Source organism: Schistocerca gregaria, chromosome 10 (assembly GCF_023897955.1).
Source record: "Schistocerca gregaria isolate iqSchGreg1 chromosome 10, iqSchGreg1.2, whole genome shotgun sequence".
Classification (NCBI taxonomy): domain Eukaryota; kingdom Metazoa; phylum Arthropoda; class Insecta; order Orthoptera; family Acrididae; genus Schistocerca; species Schistocerca gregaria.
In genome coordinates, this window is record NC_064929.1 from 105,854,859 (window position 1) to 105,876,791 (window position 21,933).

At 49.0% G+C, this 21,933-nt stretch overlaps 1 non-coding gene across 1 annotated transcript; it reads left to right on the forward strand.

The window, feature by feature from the left end:
- Positions 1 to 5,177: 5,177 nt before the first annotated feature.
- On the forward strand, positions 5,178 to 5,250 carry Trnat-agu (transfer RNA threonine (anticodon AGU)). The gene has a single exon. It is a non-coding gene; the product is annotated as a tRNA-Thr (tRNA).
- The last annotated feature ends 16,683 nt before the right edge of the window (positions 5,251 to 21,933 follow it).

A 21,933-nucleotide genomic window follows, 5' to 3' on the forward strand; every position in this document is an offset into this window, starting at 1 on the left:
AGCCGCGGCGCCACCATTTTTTATGGTCAGTGCATGGTAAGTGTTGGTCGCGGCGAACCTAAAGGCACGCAAGATGTTGCAAAGCCAGCGTCACAGACTGATATGATGTATACTGACGTAAGGAGAACAAGATGTAAGTGTGGGGACCGGCTGTTATCGAGGTGTCATCGAGTGCAGATCTGTCTTAGGTATCGCGGCTTAACCTCATTGAAGTCTAGAGGGTGAACATCACGTTGGTCTTACTCAGAGCGGTGTCCGAATTCTATTTTCGACGTTATACGTGCCACTTTCATTGTGACCAACTACGATTCGTTACAGAATGCACGAAACCTGAAAGACACCCTAACGGATACATAGAGAGTAGTGTTTGTCTGCTGAATAATGGGAGTGCAAGGGTCTGTGTCGTCTATATGGCTGTATGTAGCACCATTAGTCTCCGGGGGGGCGGGCGTAGCTCAGATGGTAGAGCGCTGCCTGTGTATGCGAGATGTACTGGGATCAATACCCAGTGCCTCCAGAATTTTTAACACACCTACATGCGCACCTTGCCATGCAAGTGGAATAATTCACAGCCAGCAGATGTGTCTAGGAAGATACAAGCGAATGATTAGCATCAACAGTTGACAAGCGTGCTGTTATTAGTGCGCAGGAAGCACCCTCCTCCCACGCCTACACTTAATTTAGAAACAGTACAAGTGTTCCCGTAAGATTCTCAAGCCTATGTCGGAAAGATCTGCCTTGCGCCGAGTTCACGTAAATCCCACTGCACATTCCTATTCTTTGCGTGCAGTCAGCTGCTACTGGTGTTGCTAGTTGTGACTGCTGATAACAGATGCCGTAGCAATCAATTCATGGAGTGAGTTGTATGTTTTGCGATAGTCTGTCTCTGACAAGCAAGGACAGGTGACAAAGGTGCGAACACAGGAAGCTTGCAGACACTCGCTGCCTGCAGACACCGAGCAGCCACACTAGGAGGGCGGCCTAAGCCGTAGGCGAAATGTGCTCATTCGCTTTGGCGCGAGGTCGAACTATAAATAATGCTGTCACTAGCGTGAGCGTTTGGAAAGTCGGAAAAGTCGGATGCGAGGGTGAGTGCCAAGTTTGGGGAGCGTTTCGTAGTATGCGCAGTGCAATGGAGACGCGGAAACTTGTTGTGGCCCAGTGTTTTGCAGTTGAACGACTAGATTGGTACACAGTAGTAAAGAGCGAGGCACTGAGTTGGCATGAATAATGGAGTGCACAATGGGGCTCGAGATGTGTTTGTTACCTCAGGTGCTGTATGATTGTCGACAAGGTGTGAAACGGAGCAATTTGTGACGGCTCTTTCAATTTAAGACGTTAAAAACAGACGGAATTTGCATTTGTAATACCAGAGCATCGAAACTACTTGGAACTTTTGTGTATATGAACGGGTCCGCGCCTTTGTACTCTGCTCCCTTCACCGCTACAAACCAACCAAGCATCGTGTCCGTGCGCATCTGAGTCGCTAAGAATGGGGAATAGCGCAGTTTGCTCGTGCATGGGGCGTAGCTCAGTTGGTAGAGCGTTCGCTTGGCATGTGAAAGGTCCAGGGTTAGTCGCGGCGCCTCCGTTTTTTGTGGTCAGTGCATGGTAAGTGTTGGTCGCGGCGAACCTAAAGGCACGCAAGATGTTGCAAAGCCAGCGTCACAGACTGATATGATGTATACTGACGTAAGGAGAGCAAGATGTAAGTGTGGGGACCGGCTATTATCGAGGTGTCATCGAGTGCAGAGCTGTCTTAGGTATCGCGGCTTAACCTCATTGAAGTCTAGAGGGTGGACAACACGTTGTTCTTACTCAGAGCGGTGTCCGAATTCTATTTTCGACGTTATACGTGCCACTTTCATTGTGGCCAACTACGATTCGATACAGAATGCACGAAACCTGAAAGACACCCTAACGGATACATAGAGAGTAGTGTTTGTCTGCTGAATAATGGGAGTGCAAGGGTCTGTGTCCTCTATATGGCTGTATGTAGCACCATTAGTCTTTGGGGGGGCGGGCGTAGCTCAAATGGTAGAGCGCTCGCTTAGTATGCGAGAGGTACTTGGATCAATACCCAGTGCTCCAGAATTTTTAACACACCTACATGCGCACCTTGCCATGCAAGTGGAATAATTCACAGCCAGCAGATGTGTCTAGGAAGATACAAGCGAATGATTAGCATCCACAATTGACAAGCGTGCTGTTATTAGTGCGCAGGAAGCACCCTCCTCCCACGCCTACACTTAATTTAGAAACAGTACAAGTGTTCCCGTAAGATTCTCAAGCCTATGTCGGAAAGATCTGCCTTGCGCTGAGTTCACGTAAATCCCACTGCACATTCCTATTCTTTGCGTGCAGTCAGCTGCTACTGGTGTTGCTAGTTGTGACTGCTGATAACAGATGCCGTAGCAATCAATTCATGGAGTGAGTTGTATGTTTTGCGATAGTCTGTCTCTGACAAGCAAGCACAGGTGACAAAGGTGCGAACACAGGAAGCTTGCAGACCCTCGCTGCCTGCAGACACCGAGCAGCCACACTAGGAGGGCGGCCTAAGCCGTAGGCGAAATGTGCTCATTGGCTTTGGCGCGACGTCGAACTATAAATAATGCTGTCACTAGCATGAGCGTTGCATGAGCGTCGTGGAAAGTCGGCTGCGAGGGTGAGTGCCAAGTTTGGGGAGCGTTTCGTAGTATGCGCAGTGCAATGGAGACGCGGAAACTTGTTGTGGCCCAGTGTTTTGCAGTTGGACGACAAGAATAGTACACAGTAGTAAAGAGCGAGGCACTGAGTTGGCATGAATAATGGAGTGCACAATTGGGCTCGAGATGTGTTTGTTACCTCAGGTGCTGTATGATTGTCGACAAGGAGTGAAAACGGAGCAATTTGTGACGGCTCTTTCAATTTAAGACGTTAAAAACAGACGGAATTTGCATTTGTAATACCAGAGCATCGAAACTACTTGGAACTTTTGTGTATATGAACGGGTCCGCGCCATTGTACTCTGCTCCCTTCACCGCTACAAACCAACCAACCATCGTGTCCGTGCGCATCTGAGTCGCAAAGAATGGGGAATAGCGCAGTTTGCTCGTGCATGGGGCGTAGCTCAGTTGGTAGAGCGATCGCTTGGCATGTGAAAGGTCCAGGGTTCAAGCCGCGGCGCCTCCATTTTTTGTGCTCAGTGCATGGTAAGTGCTGGTCACGGCGAACCTAAAGGCACGCAAGATGTTGCAAAGAGAGCGTCACAGACTGATATGATGTATACTGACGTAAGGAGAGCAAGATGTAAGTGTGGGGACCGGCTGTTATCGAGGTGTCATCGAGTGCAGATCTGTCTTAGGTATCGCGGCTTAACCTCATTGAAGTCTAGAGGGTGGACAACACGTTGGTCTTACTCAGAGCGGTGTCCGAATTCTATTTTCGACGTTATACGTGCCACTTTCATTGTGGCCAACTACGATTCGATACAGAATGCACGAAACCTGAAAGACACCCTAACGGATACATAGAGAGTAGTGTTTGTCTGCTGAATAATGGGAGTGCAAGGGTCTGTGTCGTCTATATGGCTGTATGTAGCACCATTAGTCTTCGGGGGGGCGGGCGTAGCTCAGATGGTAGAGCGCTCGCTTAGTATGCGAGAGGTACAGGGATCAATACCCAGTGCCTCCAGAATTTTTAACACACCTACATGCGCACCTTGCCATGCAAGTGGAATAATTCACAGCCAGCAGATGTGTCTAGGAAGATACAAGCGAATGATTAGCATCCACAATTGACAAGCGTGCTGTTATTAGTGCGCAGGAAGCACCCTCCTCCCACGCCTACACTTAATTTAGAAACAGTACAAGTGTTCCCGTAAGATTCTCAAGCCTATGTCGGAAAGATCTGCCTTGCGCCGAGTTCACGTAAATCCCACTGCACATTCCTATTCTTTGCGTGCAGTCAGCTGCTACTGGTGTTGCTAGTTGTGACTGGTGATAGCAGATGCCGTAGCAATCAATTCATGGAGTGAGTTGTATGTTTTGCGATAGTCTGTCTCTGACAAGCAAGCACAGGTGACATAGGTGCGAACACAGGAAGCTTGCAAACCCTCGCTGCCTGCAGACACCGAGCAGCCACACTAGGAGGGCGGCCTAAGCCGTAGGCGAAATGTGCTCATTCGCTTTGGCGCGACGTCGAACTATAAATAATGCTGTCACTAGCGTGAGCGTCGTGGAAAGTCGGAAAAGTCGGCTGCGATGGTAAGTGCCAAGTTTGGGGAGCGTTTCGTAGTATGCGCAGTGCAATGGAGATGCGGAAACTTGTTGTGGCCCAGTGTTTTGCAGTTGGACGACAAGATTGGTACACAGTAGTAAAGAGCGAGGCACTGAGTTGGCATGAATAATGGAGTGCACAGTGGGGCTCGAGATGTGTTTGTTACCTCAGGTGCTGTATGATTGTCGACAAGGAGTGAAAACGGAGCAATTTGTGACGGCTCTTTCAATTTAAGACGTTAAAAACAGACGGAATTTGCATTTGTAATACCAGAGCATCGAAACTACTTGGAACTTTTGTGTATATGAACGGGTCCGCGCCTTTGTACTCTGCTCCCTTCACCGCTACAAACCAACCAACCATCGTGTCCGAGCGCATCTGAGTCGCAAAGAATGGGGAACAGCGCAGTTTTTTCGTGCATGGGGCGTAGCTCAGTTGGTAGAGAGTTCGCTTGGCATGTGAAAGGGCCAGGGTACAAGCCGCTGCGCCTCCATTTTTTGTGGTCAGTGCATGGTAAGTGTTGGTCGCGGCGAACCTAAACGCACGCAAGATGTTGCAAAGCCAGCGTTACAGTCTGATATGATGTATACTGATGTAAGGAGAGCAAGATGTAAGTGTGGGGACCGGCTGTTATCGAGGTATCATCGAGTGCAGATCTGTCTTAGGTATCGCGGCTTAACCTCATTGAAGTCTAGAGGGTGGACAACACGTTGGTCTTACTCAGAGCGGTGTCCGAATTCTATTTTCGACGTTATACGTGCCACTTTCATTGTGGCCAACTACGATTCGATACAGAATGCACGAAACCTGAAAGACACCCTAACGGATACATAGAGAGTAGTGTTTGTCTGCTGAATAATGGGAGTGCAAGGGTCTGTGTCGTCTATATGGCTGTATGTAGCACCATTAGTCTTCGGGGGGCGGGCGTAGCTCAGATGGTAGAGCGCTCGCTTAGTATGCGAGAGGTACTGGGATCAATACCCAGTGCCTACAGAATTTTTAACACACCTACATGCGCACCTTGCCATGCAAGTGGAATAATTCACATCCAGCAGATGTGTCTAGGAAGATACAAGCGGATGATTAGCATCCACAATTGACAAGCGTGCTGTTATTAGTGCGCAGGAAACACCCTCCTCCCACGCCTACACTTAATTTAGAAACAGTACAAGTGTTCCCGTAAGATTCTCAAGCTTATGTCGGAAAGATCTGCCTTGCGCCGAGTTCACGTAAATCCCACTGCACATTCCTATTCTTTGCGTGCAGTCAGCTGCTACTGGCGTTGCTAGTTGTGACTGCTGATAACAGATGCCGTAGCAATCAATTCATGGAGTGAGTTGTATGTTTTGCGATAGTCTGTCTCTGACAAGCAAGCACAGGTGACAAAGGTGCGATCACAGAAGCTTGCAGACCCTCGCTGCCTGCAGACACCGAGCAGCCACACTAGGAGGGCGGCCTAAGCCGTTGGCGAAATGTGCTCATTCGCTTTGGCGCGACGTCGAACTATAAATAATGCTGTCACTAGCGTGAGCGTTTGGAAAGTCGGAAAAGTCGGCTGCGAGGGTGAGTGCCAAGTTTGGGGAGCGTTTCGTAGTATGCGCATTGCAATGGAGACGCGGAAACTTGTTGTGGCCCAGTGTTTTGCTGTCGGACGACAAGATTGGTATACAGTAGTAAAGAGCGAGGCACTGAGTTGGCATGAATAATGGTGTGCACAATGGGGCTCGAGATGTGTTTGTTACCTCAGGTGCTGTATGATTGTCGACAAGGAGTGAAAACGGAGCAATTTGTGACAGCTCTTTCAATTTAAGACGTTAAAAACAGACGGAATTTGCATTTGTAATACCAGAGCATCGAAACTACTTGGAACTTTTGTGTATATGAACGGGTCCGCGCCTTTGTACTCTGCTCCCTTCACCGCTACAAACCAACCAACCATCGTGTCCATGCGCATCTGAGTCGCAAAGAATGGGGAATAGCGCAGTTTGCTCGTGCATAGGGCGTAGCTCAGTTGGTAGAGCGTTCGCTTGGCATGTGAAATGTCGAGGGTTCAAGCCGCGGCTCCTCCATTTCTTGTGGTCAGTGCATGGTAAGTGTTGGACGCGGCGAACCTAAAGGCACGCAAGATGTTGCAAAGCCAGCGTCACAGACTGATATGATGTATACTGACGTAAGGAGAGCAAGATGTAAGTGTGGGGACCGGCTGTTATCGAGGTGTCATCGAGCTCAGATCTGTCTTAGGTATCGCGGCTTAACCTCATTGAAGTCTAGAGGGTGGACAACACGTTGGTCTTACTCAGAGCGGTGTCCGAATTCTATTTTCGACGTTATACGTGCCACTTTCATTGTGGCCAACTACGATTCGATACAGAATGCACGAAACCTGAAAGACACCCTAACGGATACATAGAGAGTAGTGTTTGTCTGCTGAATAATGGGAGTGCAAGGGTCTGTGTCGTCTATATGGCTGTATGTAGCACCATTAGTCTTCGGGTGGGCGGGCGTAGCTCAGATGGTAGAGCGCTCGCTTAGTATGCGAGAGGTACTGGGATCAATACCCAGTGCCTCCAGAATTTTTAACACACCTACATGCGCACCTTGCCATGCAAGTGGAATAATTCACAGCCAGCAGATGTGTCTAGGAAGATACAAGCGAATGATTAGCATCCACAATTGACAAGCGTGCTGTTATTAGTGCGCAGGAAGCACCCTCCTCCCACGCCTACACTTAATTTAGAAACAGTACAAGTGTTCCCGTAAGATTCTCAAGCCTATGTCGGAAAGATCTGCCTTGCGCCGAGTTCACGTAAATCCCACTGCACATTCCTATTCTTTGCGTGCAGTCAGCTGCTACTGGTGTTGCTAGTTGTGTCTGCTGATAACAGATGCCGTAGCAATCAATTCATGGAGTGAGTTGTATGTTTTGCGATAGTCTGTCTCTGACAAGCAAGCACAGGTGACATAGGTGCGAACACAGGAAGCTTGCAGACCCTCGCTGCCTGCAGACACCGAGCAGCCACACTAGGAGGGCGGCCTAAGCCGTAGGCGAAATGTGCTCATTCGCTTTGGCGCGACGTCGAACTATAAATAATGCTGTCACTAGCGTGAGCGTTGCGTGGAATGTCGGAAAAGTCGGCTGCGAGCGTGAGTGCCAAGTTTGGGGAGCGTTTCGTAGTATGCGCAGTGCAATGGAGACGCGGAAACTTGTTGTGGCTCAGTGTTTTGCAGTTGGACGACAAGATTGGTACACAGTAGTAAAGAGCGAGGCACTGAGTTGGCATGAATAATGGAGTGCACAATGGGGCTCGAGATGTGTTTGTTACCTCAGGTGCTGTATGATTGTCGACAAGGAGTGAAAACGGAGCAATTTGTGACGGCTCTTTCAATTTAAGACGTTAAAAACAGACGGAATTTGCATTTGTAATACCAGAGCATCGAAACTACTTGGAACTTTAGTGTATATAAACGGGTCCGCGCCTTTGTACTCTGCTCCCTTCACCGCTACAAACCAACCAACCATCGTGTCCGTGCGCATCTGAGTCGCAAAGAATGGGGAATAGCGCAGTTTGCTCGTGCATGGGGCGTAGCTCAGTTGGTAGAGAGTTCGCTTGGCATGTGAAAGGTCCAGGGTACAACCCGCGGCGCCTCCATTTTTTGTGGTCAGTGCATGGTAAGTTTAGGTCGCGGCGAACCTAAAGGCGTGCAAGATGTTGCAAAGCCAGCGTCACAGACTGATATGATGTATACTGACGTAAGGAGAGCAAGATGTAAGTGTGGGGACCGGCTGTTATCGAGGTGTCATCGAGTGCAGATCTGTCTTAGGTATCGCGGCTTAACCTCATTGAAGTCTAGAGGGTGGACAACACGTTGGTCTTACTCAGAGCGGTGTCCGAATTCTATTTTCGACGTTATACGTGCCACTTTCATTGTGGCCAACTACGATTCGATACAGAATGCACGAAACCTGAAAGACACCCTAACGGAAACATAGAGAGTAGTGTTTGTCTGCTGAATAATGGGAGTGCAAGGGTCTGTGTCGTCTATATGGCTGTATGTAGCACCATTAGTCTTCGGGGGGCGGGCGTAGCTCAGATGGTAGAGCGCTCGCTTAGTATGCGAGAGGTACTGGGATCAATACCCAGTGCCTCCAGAATTTTTAACACACCTACATGCGCACCTTGCCATGCAAGTGGAATAATTCACAGCCAGCAGATGTGTCTAGGAAGATACAAGCGAATGATTAGCATCCACAATTGACAAGCGTGCTGTTATTAGTGCGCAGGAAGCAACCTCCTCCCACGCCTACACTTAATTTAGAAACAGTACAAGTGTTGCCGTAAGATTCTTAAGCCTATGTCGGAAAGATCTGCCTTGCGCCGAGTTCATGTAAATCCCACTGCACATTCCTATTCTTTGCGTGCAGTCAGCTGCTACTGGTGTTGCTAGTTGTGACTGCTGATAACAAATGCCGTAGCAATCAATTCATGGAGTGAGTTGTATGTTTTGCGATAGTCTGTCTCTCACAAGCAAGCACAGGTGACATAGGTGCGAACACAGGAAGCTTGCAGACCCTCGCTGCCCGCAGACACCGAGCAGCCACACTAGGAGGGCGGCCTAAGCCGTAGGCGAAATGTGCTCATTCGCTTTGGCGCGACGTCGAACTATAAATAATGCTGTCACTAGCGTGAGCGTTGCGTGAGCGTCGTGGAAAGTCGGAAAAGTCGGCTGCGAGGGTGAGTGCCAAGTTTGGGGAGCGTTTCGTAGTATGCGCAGTGCAATGGAGACGCGGAAACTTGTTGTGGGCCAGTGTTTTGCAGTTGGACGACAAGATTGGTATACAGTAGTAAAGAGCGAGGCACTGAGTTGGCATGAATAATGGAGTGCACAATGGGGCTCGAGATGTGTTTGTTACCTCAGGTGCTGTATGATTGTCGACAAGGAGTGAAAACGGAGCAATTTGTGACGGCTCTTTCAATTTAAGACGTTAAAAACAGACGGAATTTGCATTTGTAATACCAGAGCATCGAAACTACTTGCAACTTTTGTGTATATGAACGGGTCCGCGCCTTTGTACTCTGCTCCCTTCACCGCTACAAACCAACCAACCATCGTGTCCATGCGCATCTGAGTCGCAAAGAATGGGGAATAGCGCAGTTTGCTCGTGCATGGGGCGTAGCTCAGTTGGTAGAGCGTTCGCTTGGCATGTGAAAGGTCGAGGGTTCAAGCCGCGGCGCCTCCATTTTTTGTGGTCAGTGCATGGTAAGTGTTGGTCGCGGCGAACCTAAAGGCACGCAAGATGTTGCAAAGCCAGCGTCACAGACTGATATGATGTATACTGACGTAAGGAGAGCAAGATGTAAGTGTGGGGACCGGCTGTTATCGAGGTGTCATCGAGTGCAGATCTGTCTTAGGTATCGCGGCTTAACCTCATTGAAGTCTAGAGGGTGGACAACACGATGGTCTTACTCAGAGCGGTGTCCGAATTCTATTTTCGACGTTATACGTGCCACTTTCATTGTGGCCAACTACCATTCGATACAGAATGCACGAAACCTGAAAGACACCCTAACGGATACATAGAGAGTAGTGTTTGTCTGCTGAATAATGGGAGTGCAAGGGTCTGTGTCGTCTATATGGCTGTATGTAGCACCATTAGTCTTCGGGGGGCGGGCGTAGCTCAGATGGTAGAGCGCTCGCTTAGTATGCGAGAGGTACTGGGATCAATACCCAGTGCCTCCAGAATTTTTAACACACCTACATGCGCACCTTGCCATGCAAGTGGAATAATTCACAGCCAGCAGATGTGTCTAGGAAGATACAAGCGAATGATTAGCATCCACAATTGACAAGCGTGCTGTTATTAGTGCGCAGGAAGCACCCTCCTCCCACGCCTACACTTAATTTAGAAACAGTACAAGTGTTCCCGTAAGATTCTCAAGCCTATGTCGGAAAGATCTGCCTTGCGCCGAGTTCACGTAAATCCCACTGCACATTCCTATTCTTTGCGTGCAGTCAGCTGCTACTGGTGTTGATAGTTGTGACTGCTGATAACAGATGCCGTAGCAATCAATTCATGGAGTGAGTTGTATGTTTTGCGATAGTCTGTCTCTGACAAGCAAGCACAGGTGACATAGGTGCGAACACAGGAAGCTTGCAGACCCTCGCTGCCCGCAGACACCGAGCAGCCACACTAGGAGGGCGGCCTAAGCCGTAGGCGAAATGTGCTCATTCTCTTTGGCGCGACGTCGAACTATAAATAATGCTGTCACTAGCGTGAGCGTTGCGTGGAAAGTCGGAAAAGTCGGCTGCGAGGGTGAGTGCCAAGTTTGGGGAGCGTTTCGTAGTATGCGCAGTGCAATGGAGACGCGGAAACTTGTTGTGGCCCAGTGTTTTGCAGTTGGACGACAAGATTGGTACACAGTAGTAGAGAGCGAGGCACTGAGTTGGCATGAATAATGGAGGGCACAATGGGGCTCGAGATGTGTTTGTTACCTCAGGTGCTGTATGATTGTCGACAAGGAGTGAAAACGGAGCAATTTGTGACGGCTCTTTCAATTTAAGACGTTAAAAACAGACGGAATTTGCATTTGTAATACCAGAGCATCGAAACTACTTGGAACTTTTGTGTATATGAACGGGTCCGCGCCTTTGTACTCTGCTCCCTTCACCGCTACAAACCAACCAACCATCGTGTCCGTGCGCATCTGAGTCGCAAAGAATGGGGAATAGCGCAGTTTGCTCGTGCATGGGGCGTAGCTCAGTTGGTAGAGCGTTCGCTTGGCATGTGAAAGGTCCAGGGTTCAAGCCGCGGCGCCTCCATTTTTTGTGGTCAGTGCATGGTAAGTGTTGGTCGCGGCGAACCTAAAGGCGTGCAAGATGTTGCAAAGCCAGCGTCACAGACTGATATGATGTATACTGACGTAAGGAGAGCAAGATGTAAGTGTGGGGACCGGCTGTTATCGAGGTGTCATCGAGTGCAGATCTGTCTTAGGTATCGCGGCTTAACCTCATTGAAGTCTAGAGGGTGGACAACACGTTGGTCTTACTCAGAGCGGTGTCCGAATTCTATTTTCGACGTTATACGTGCCACTTTCATTGTGGCCAACTACGATTCGATACAGAATGCACGAAACCTGAAAGACACCCTAACGGATACATAGAGAGTAGTGTTTGTCTGCTGAATAATGGGAGTGCAAGGGTCTGTGTCGTCTATATGGCTGTATGTAGCACCATTAGTCTTTGGGGGGGGGAGGCGGGCGTAGCTCAGATGGTAGAGCGCTCGCTCAGTATGCGAGAGGTACTGGGATCAATACCCAGTGCCTTCAGAATTTTTAACACACCTACATGCGCACCTTGATGTGCAAGTGGAATAATTCACAGCCAGCAGATGTGTCTAGGAAGATACAAGCGAATGATTAGCATCCACAATTGACAAGCGTGCTGTTATTAGTGCGCAGGAAGCACCCTCCTCCCACGCCTACACTTAATTTAGAAACAGTACAAGTGTTCGCGTAAGATTCTCAAGCCTATGTCGGAAAGATCTGCCTTGCGCCGAGTTCACGTAAATCCCACTGCACATTCCTATTCTTTGCGTGCAGTCAGCTGCTACTGGTGTTGATAGTTGTGACTGCTGATAACAGATGCCGTAGCAATCAATTCTTGGAGTGAGTTGTATGTTTTGCGATAGTCTGTCTCTGACAAGCAAGCACAGGTGACATAGGTGCGAACACAGGAAGCTTGCAGACCATCGCTGCCTGCAGACACGGAGCAGCCACACTAGGAGGGCGGCCTAAGCCGTTGGCGAAATGTGCTCATTCGCTTTGGCGCGACGTCGAACTATAAATAATGCTGTCACTAGCGTGAGCGTCGTGGAAAGTCGGAAAAGTCGGCTGCGAGCGTGAGTGCCAAGTTTGGGGAGCGTTTCGTAGTATGCGCAGTGCAATGGAGACGCAGAAACTTGTTGTGGCCCAGTGTTTTGCAGTTGGACGGCAAGATTGGTACACAGTAGTAAAGAGCGAGGCACTGAGTTGGCATGAATAATGGAGGGCACAATGGGGCTCGAGATGTGTTTGTTACCTCAGGTGCTGTATGATTGTCGACAAGGAGTGAAAACGGAGCAATTTGTGACGGCTCTTTCAATTTAAGACGTTAAAAACAGACGGAATTTGCATTTGTAATACCAGAGCATCGAAACTACTTGGAACTTTTGTGTATATGAACGGGTCCGCGCCTTTGTACTCTGCTCCCTTCACCGCTACAAACCAACCAACCATCGTGTCCGTGCGCATCTGAGTCGCAAAGAATGGGGAATAGCGCAGTTTGCTCGTGCATGGGGCGTAGCTCAGTTTTTAGAGCGTTCGCTTGGCATGTGAAAGGTCCAGGGTTCAAGCCGCGGCGCCTCCATTTCTTGTGGTCAGTGCATGGTAAGTGTTGGTCGCGGCGAACCTAAAGGCACGCAAGATGTTGCAAAGCCAGCGTCACAGACTGATATGATGTATACTGACGTAAGGAGAGCAAGATGTAAGTGTGGGGACCGGCTGTTATCGAGGTGTCATCGAGTGCAGATCTGTCTTAGGTATCGCGGCTTAACCCATTGAAGTCTAGAGGGTGGACAACACGTTGGTCTTACTCAGAGCGGTGTCCGAATTCTATTTTCGACGTTATACGTGCCACTTTCATTGTGGCCATCTACGATTCGATACAGAATGCACGAAACCTGAAAGACACCCTAACGGAAACATAGAGAGTAGTATTTGTCTGCTGAATAATGGGAGTGCAAGGGTCTGTGTCGTCTATATGGCTGTATGTAACACCATTGGTCTTCGGGGGGGCGGGCGTAGCTCAGATGGTAGAGCGCTCGCTTAGTATGCGAGAAGTACTGGGATCAATACCCAGTGCCTCCAGAATTTTTAACACACCTACATGCGCACCTTGAAATGCAAGTGGAATAATTCACAGCCAGCAGATGTGTCTAGGAAGATACAAGCGAATGATTAGCATCCACAATTGACAAGCGTGCTGTTATTAGTGCGCAGGGAGCACCCTCCTCCCACGCCTACACTTAATTTAGAAGCAGTACAAGTGTTCGCGTAAGATTCTCAAGCCTATGTCGGAAAGATCTGCCTTGCGCCGAGTTCACGTAAATCCCACTGCACATTCCTATTCTTTGCGTGCAGTCAGCTGCTACTGGTGTTGCTAGTTGTGACTGCTGATAACAGATGCCATAGCAATCAATTCTTGGAGTGAGTTGTATGTTTTGCGATAGTCTGTCTCTGACAAGCAAGCACAGGTGACATAGGTGCGAACACAGGAAGCTTGCAGACCCTCGCTTTTTGCAGACACCGAGCAGCCACACTAGGAGGGCGGCCTAAGCCGTAGGCGAAATGTGCTCATTCGTTTTGGCGCGACGTCGAACTATAAATAATGCTGTCACTAGCGTGAGCGTTGCGTGGAAAGTCGGAAAAGTCGGCTGCGAGGGTGAGTGCCAAGTTTGGGGAGCGTTTCGTAGTATGCGCAGTGCAATGGAGACGCGGAAACTTGTTGTGGCCCAGTGTTTTGCAGTTGGACGACAAGATTCGTACACAGTAGTAAAGAGCGAGGCACTGAGTTGGCATGAATAATGGAGTGCACAATGGGGCTCGAGATGTGTTTGTTACCTCAGGTGCTGTATGATTGTCGACAAGGAGTGAAAACGGAGCATTTTGTGACGGCTCTTTCAATTTAAGACGTTAAAAACAGACGGAATTTGCATTTGTAATACCAGAGCATCGAAACTACTTGGAACTTTTGTGTATATGATCGGGTCCGCGCCTTTGTACTCTGCTCCCTTCACCGCTACAAACCAACCAACCATCGCGTCCATGCGCATCTGAGTCGCAAAGAATGGGGAACAGCGCAGTTTGCTCGTGCATGGGGCGTAGCTCAGTTGGTAGAGCGTTCGCTTGGCATGTGAAAGGTCCAGGGTTCAAGCCGCGGCGCCTCCATTTTTTGTGGTCAGTGCATGGTAAGTGTTGGTCGCGGCGAACCTAAAGGTACGCAAGATGTTGCAAAGCCAGCGTCACAGACTGATAGGATGTATACTGACGTAAGGAGAGCAAGATGTAAGTGTGGGGACCAGCTGTTATCGAGGTGTCATCGAGTGCAGATCTGTCTTAGGTATCGCGGCTTAACCTCATTGAAGTCTAGAGGGTGGACAACACGTTGGTCTTACTCAGAGCGGTGTCCGAATTCTATTTTCGACGTTATACGTGCCACTTTCATTGTGGCCAACTACGATTCGATACAGAATGCACGAAACCTGAAAGACACCCTAACGGAAACATAGAGAGTAGTGTTTGTCTGCTGAATAATGTGAGTACAAGGGTCTAAGTCGTCTATATGGCTGTATGTAGCACCATAAGTATTCTGGGGGGTGGGCGTAGCTCAGATGGTAGAGCGCTCGCTTAGTATGCGAGAGGTACTGGGATCAATACCCAGTGCCTCAAGAACTTTTAACACACCTACATGCGCACCTTGATATGCAAGTGGAATAATTCACAGCCAGCAGATGTGTCTAGGAAGATACAAGCGAATGATTAGCATCCACAATTGACAAGCGTGCTGTTATTAGTGCGCAGGAAGCACCCTCCTCCCACGCCTACACTTAATTTAGAAACAGTACAAGTGTTCCCGTAAGATTCTCAAGCCTATGTCGGAAAGATCTGCCTTGCGCCGAGTTCACGTAAATCCCACTGCACATTCCTATTCTTTGCGTGCAGTCAGCTGCTACTGGTGTTGCTAGTTGTGACTGCTGATAACAGATGCCGTAGCAATCAATTCATGGAGTGAGTTGTATGTTTTGCGATAGTCTGTCTCTGACAACCAAGCACAGGTGACATAGGTGCGAACACAGGAAGCTTGCAGACCCTCGCTGCCTGCAGACACCGAGCAGCCACACTAGGAGCGCGGCCTAAGCCGTAGGCGAAATGTGCTCATTCACTTTGGCGCGACGTCGAACTATAAATAATGCTGTCACTAGCGTGAGCGTTGCGTGGAAAGTCGGAAAAGTCGGCTGCGAGGGTGAGTGCCAAGTTTGGGGAGCGTTTCGTAGTATGCGCAGTGCAATGGAGACGCGGAAACTTGTTGTGGCCCAGTGTTTTGCAGTTGGACGACAAGATTGGTACACAGTAGTAAAGAGCGAGGCACTGTGTTGGCATGAATAATGGAGTGCACAATGGGGCTCGAGATGTGTATGTTACCTCAGGTGCTGTATGATTGTCGACAAGGAGTGAAAACGGAGCAATTTGTGACGGCTCTTTCAATTTAAGACGTTAAAAGCAGACGGAATTTGCATTTGTAATACCAGAGCATCGAAACTTCTTGGAACTTTTGTGTATATGAACGGGTCCGCGCCTTTGTACTCTGCCCCCTTCACCGCTACAAACCAACCAACCATCGTGTCCGTCTGCATCTGAGTCGCAAACAATGGGGAATAGCGCAGTTTGCTCGTGCATGTGGCGTAGGTCAGTTGGTAGAGCGTTCGCTTGGCATGTGAAAGGTCCAGGGTTCAAGCCGCGGCGCCTCCATTTTTTGTGCTTAGTGCATGGTAAGTGTTGGTCGCGGCGAACCTAAAGGCACGCAAGATGTTGCAAAGCCAGCGTCGCAGACTGATAGGATGTATACTGACGTAAGGAGAGCAAGATGTAAGTGTGGGGACCGGCTGTTATCGAGGTGTCATCGAGTGCAGATCTGTCTTAGGTATCGCGGCTTAACCTCATTGAAGTCTAGAGGGTGGACAACACGTTGGTCTTACTCAGAGCGGTGTCCGAATTCTATTTTCGACGTTATACGTGCCACTTTCATTGTGGCCCACTACGATTCGATACAGAATGCACGAAACCTGAAAGACACCCTAACGGATACATAGAGAGTAGTGTTTGTCTGCTGAATAATGGGAGTACAAGGGTCTGTGTCGTCTATATGGCTGTATGTAGCACCATGAGTATTCTGGGGGGCGGGCGTAGCTCAGATGGTAGAGCGCTCGCTTAGTATGCGAGAGGTACTGGGATCAATACCCAGTGCCTCAAGAATTTTTAACACACCTACATGCGCACCTTGATATGCAAGTGGAATAATTCACAGCCAGCAGATGTGTCTAGGAAGATACAAGCGAATGATTAGCATCCACAATTGACAAGCGTGCAGTTATTAGTGCGCAGGAAGCACCCTCCTCCCACGCCTACACTTAATTTAGAAACAGTACAAGTGTTCCCGTAAGATTCTCAAGCCTATGTCGGAAAGATCTGCCTTGCGCCGAGTTCACGTAAATCCCACTGCACATTCCTATTCTTTGCGTGCAGTCAGCTGCTACTGGTGTTGCTAGTTGTGACTGCTGATAACAGATGCCGTAGCAGTCAATTCAGGGAGTGAGTTGTATGTTTTGCGATAGTCTGTCTGTGACAAGCAAGCACAGGTGACATAGGTGCGAACACAGGAAGCTTGCAGACCCTCGCTGCCTGCAGACATGGAGCAGCCACACTAGGAGGGCGGCCTAAGCCGTTGGCGAAATGTGCTCATTCGCTTTGGCGCGACGTCGAATTATAAATAATGCTGTCACTAGCGTGAGCGTTTGGAAAGTCGGAAAAATCGGCTGCGAGGGTGAGTGCCAAGTTTGGGGAGCGTTTCGTAGTATGCGCAGTGCAATGGAGACGCGGAAACATATTGTGGCCCAGTGTTTTGCAGTTGGACGACAAGATTGGTACACAGTAGTGAAGAGCGAGGCACTGAGTTGGCATGAATAATGGAGTGCACAAAGGGGCTCGAGATGTGTTTGTTACCTCAGGTGCTGTATGATTGTCGACAAGGAGTGAAAACGGAGCAATTTGTGACGGCTCTTTCAATTTAAGACGTTAAAAACAGACGGAATTTGCATTTGTAATACCAGAGCATCGAAACTACTTGGAACTTTTGTGTATATGAACGGGTCCGCGCCTTAGTACTCTGCTTCCTTCACCGCTACAAACCAACCAACCATCGTGTCCGTGCGCATCTGAGTCGCAAAGAATGGGGAATAGCGCAGTTTGTTCGTTCATGGGGCGTAGCTCAGTTGGTAGAGCGTTCGCTTGGCATGCGAAAGGTCGAGGGTTCAAGCCGCGGCGCCTCCATTTTTTGTGGTCAGTGCATGGTAAGTGTTGGTCGCGGCGAACCTAAAGGCACGCAAGATGTTGCAAAGCCAGCGTCACAGACTGATATGATGTATACTAACGTAAGGAGAGCAAGATGTAAGTGTGGGGACCGGCTGTTATAGAGGTGTCATCGAGTGCAGATCTGTCTTAAGTATCGCGGCTTAAACTCGTTGATGTCGAGAGGGTGGACAACACGTTGGTCTTACTCAGAGCGGTGTCCGAATTCTATTTTCGACGTTATACGTGCCACTTTCATTGTGGCCAACTACGATTCGATACAGAATGCACGAAACCTGAAAGACACCCTAACGGATACATAGAGAGTAGTGTTTGTCTGGTGAATAATGGGAGTGCAAGGGTCTGTGTCGTCTATATTACTGTATGTAGCACCATTAGTCTTAAAGGGGGCGGGCGTAGCTCAGATGGTTGAGCGCTCGCTTAGTATGCAAGAGGTACTGGGATCAATACCCAGTGCCTCCAGAATTTTTAACACACCTACATGCGCACCTTGCCATGCAAGAGGAATAATTCACAACCAGCAGATGTGTCTGGGAAGATACAAGCGAAAGATTAGCATCCACAATTGACAAGCGTGCTGTTATTAGTGCGCAGGACGCACCCTCCTCCCACGCCTACACTTAATTTAGAAACAGTACAAGTGTTCCCGTAAGATTCTCAAGCCTATGTCGGAAAGATCTGCCTTGCGCCGAGTTCACTTAAATCACACTGCACATTCCTATTCTTTGCGTGCAGTCAGCTGCTACTGGTGTTGCTAGTTGTGACTGCTGATAACAGATGCCGTAGCAATCAATTCATCGAGTGAGTTGTATGTTTTGCGATAGTCTGTCTCTGACAAGCAAGCACAGGTGACATAGGTGCGAACACAGGAAGCTTGCAGACCCTCGCTGCCTGCAGATACGGAGCAGCCACACTAGGAGGGCGGCCTAAGCCGTTGGCGAAATGTGCTCATTCGCTTTGGCGCGACGTCGAACTATAAATAATGCTGTCACTAGCGTGAGCGTCGTGGAAAGTCGGAAAAGTCGGCTGCGTGGGTGAGTGCCAAGTTTGGGGAGCGTTTCGTAGTATGCGCAGTGCAATGGAGACGCGGAAACTTGTTGTGTCCCAGTGTTTTGCAGTTGGACGACAAGATTCGTACACAGTAGTGAAGAGCGAGGCACTGAGTTGGCATGAATAATGGAGTGCACAATGGGGCTCGAGATGTGTTTGTTACCTCAGGTGCTGTATGATTGTCGACAAGGAGTGAAAACGGAGCAATTTGTGACGGCTCTTTCAATTTAAGACGTAAAAAACAGACGGAATTTGCATTTGTAATACCAGAGCATCGAAACTACTTGGAAATTTTGTGTATATGAACGGGTCCGCGCCTTTGTACTCTGCTCCCTTCACCGCTACAAACCAACCAAGCATCGTGTCCGTGCGCATCTGAGTCGCAAAGAATGGGGAATAGCGCAGTTTGCTCGTGCATGGGGCGTAGCTCAGTTGGTAGAGCGTTCGCTTGGCATGTGAAAGGTCTAGGGTTGAAGCCGCGGCGCCTCCATTTTTTGTGGTCAGTGCATGGTAAGTGTTGGTCGCGGCGAACCTAAAGGCACGCAAGATGTTGCAAAGCCAGCGTCACAGACTGATATGATGTATACTAACGTAAGGAGAGCAAGATGTAAGTGTGTGGACCGGCTGTTATCGAGGTGTCATCGAGTGCAGATTTGTCTTAGGTATCGCGGCTTAACCTCATTGAAGTCTAGAGGGTGGACAACACGTTGGTCTTACTCAGAGCGGTGTCCGAATTCTATTTTCGACGTTATACGTGCCACTTTCATTGTGGCCAACTACGATTCGATACAGAATGCACGAAACCTGAAAGACACCCTAACGGATACATAGAGAGTAGTGTTTGTCTGCTGAATAATGGGCGTGCAAGGGTCTGTGTCGTCTATATGGCTGTATGTAGCACCATTAGTCTTCGAGGAGGGGGGCGGGCGTAGCTCAGATGGTAGAGCTCTCGCTTAGTATGCGAGAGGTACTGGGATCAATACCCAGTGCCTCCAGAATTTTTAACACACCTACATGCGCACCTTGCCATGCAAGTGGAATAATTCACAGCCAGCAGATGTGTCTAGGAAGATACAAGCGAATGATTAGCATCCACATTTGACAAGGGTGCTGTTATTAGTGCGCAGGGAGCACCCTCCTCCCACGCCTACACTTAATTTAGAAACAGTACAAGTGTTCCCGCAAGATTCTCAAGCCTATGTCGGAAAGATCTGCCTTGCGCCGAGTTCACGTAAATCCCGCTGCACATTCCTATTCTTTGCGTGCAGTCAGCTGCTACTGGTGTTGCAAGTTGTGACTGCTGATAACAGATGCCGTAGCAATCAATTCATGGAGTGAGTTGTATGTTTTGCGATAGTCTGTCTCTGACAAGCAAGCACAGGTGACATAGGTGCGAACACAGGAAGCGTGCAGACCCTCGCTGCCTGCAGACACCGAGCAGGCACACTAGGAGGGCGGCCTAAGCCGTAGGCGAAATGTGCTCATTCGCTTTGGCGCGACGTCGAACAATAAATAATGCTGTCACTAGCGTGAGCTTTGCGTGTGCGTCGTGGAAAGTCGGAAAAGCCGGCTGCGAGGGTGAGTGCCAAGTTTGGGGAGCGTTTCGTAGTATGCGCAGTGCAATGGAGACGCGGAAACTTGTTGTGGCCCAGTGTTTTGCAGTTGGACGACAAGATTGGTACACAGTAGTGAAGAGCGAGGCACTGAGTTGGCATGAATAATGGAGTGCACAATTGGGCTCGAGATGTGTTTGTTACCTCAGGTGCTGTATGATTGTCGACAAGGAGTGAAAACGGAGCAATTTGTGACGGCTCTTTCAATTTAAGACGTTAAAAACTGACGGAATTTGCATTTGTAATACCAGAGCATCGAAACTACTTGGAACTTTTGTGTATATGAACGGGTCCGCGCCTTTGTACTCTGCTCCCTTCACCGCTACAAACCAACCAACCATCGTGTCCGTGCGCATCTGAGTCGCAAAGAATGGAGAATAGCGCAGTTTGCTCGTGCATGGGGCGTAGCTCAGTTGGTAGAGCGTTCGCTTGGCATGTGAAAGGTCTAGGGTTGAAGCCGCGGCACCTCCATTATTTGTGGTCAGTGCATGGTAAGTGTTGGTCGCGGCGAACCTAATGGCACGCAAGATGTTGCAAAGCCAGCGTCACAGACTGATATGATGTATACTAACGTAAGGAGAGCAAGATGTAAGTGTGGGGACCGGCTGTTATCGAGGTGTCATCGAGTGCAGATCTGTCTTAGGTATCGCGGCTTAACCTCATTGAAGTCTATAGGGTGGACAACACGTTGGTCTTACTCAGAGCGGTGTCCGAATTCTATTTTCGACGTTATACGTGCCACTTTCATTGTGGCCAACTACGATTCGATACAGAATGCACGAAACCTGAAAGACACCCTAACGGATACATAGAGAGTAGTGTTTGTCTGCTGAATAATGGGAGTGCAAGGGTCTGTGTCGTCTGTATGGCTGTATGTAGCACCATTAGTCTTCGGGGGGGGCGGGCCTAGCTCAGATGGTTGAGCGCTCGCTTAGTATGCAAGAGGTACTGGGATCAATACCCAGTACCTCCAGAATATTTAACACACCTACATGCGCACCTTGCCATGCAAGAGGAATAATTCACAACCAGCAGATATGTCTGGGAAGATACAAGCGAATGATTAGCATCCACAATTGACAAGCGTGCTGTTATTAGTGCGCAGGAAACACCCTCCTCCCACGCCTACACTTAATTTAGAAACAGTACAAGTGTTCCCGTAAGATTCTCAAGCTTATGTCGGAAAGATCTGCCTTGCGCCGAGTTCACGTAAATCCCACTGCACATTCCTATTCTTTGCGTGCAGTCAGCTGCTACTGGCGTTGCTAGTTGTGACTGCTGATAACAGATGCCGTAGCAGTCAATTCAGGGAGTGAGTTGTATGTTTTGCGATAGTCTGTCTGTGACAAGCAAGCACAGGTGACATAGGTGCGAACACAGGAAGCTTGCAGACCCTCGCTGCCTGCAGACATGGAGCAGCCACACTAGGAGGGCGGCCTAAGCCGTTGGCGAAATGTGCTCATTCGCTTTGGCGCGACGTCGAATTATAAATAATGCTGTCACTAGCGTGAGCGTTTGGAAAGTCAGAAAAATCGGCTGCGAGGGTGAGTGCCAAGTTTGGGGAGCGTTTCGTAGTATGCGCAGTGCAATGGAGACGCGGAAACTTATTGTGGCCCAGTGTTTTGCAGTTGGACGACAAGATTGGTACACAGTAGTGAAGAGCGAGGCACTGAGTTGGCATGAATAATGGAGTGCACAAAGGGGCTCGAGATGTGTTTGTTACCTCAGGTGCTGTATGATTGTCGACAAGGAGTGAAAACGGAGCAATTTGTGACGGCTCTTTCAATTTAAGACGTTAAAAACAGACGGAATTTGCATTTGTAATACCAGAG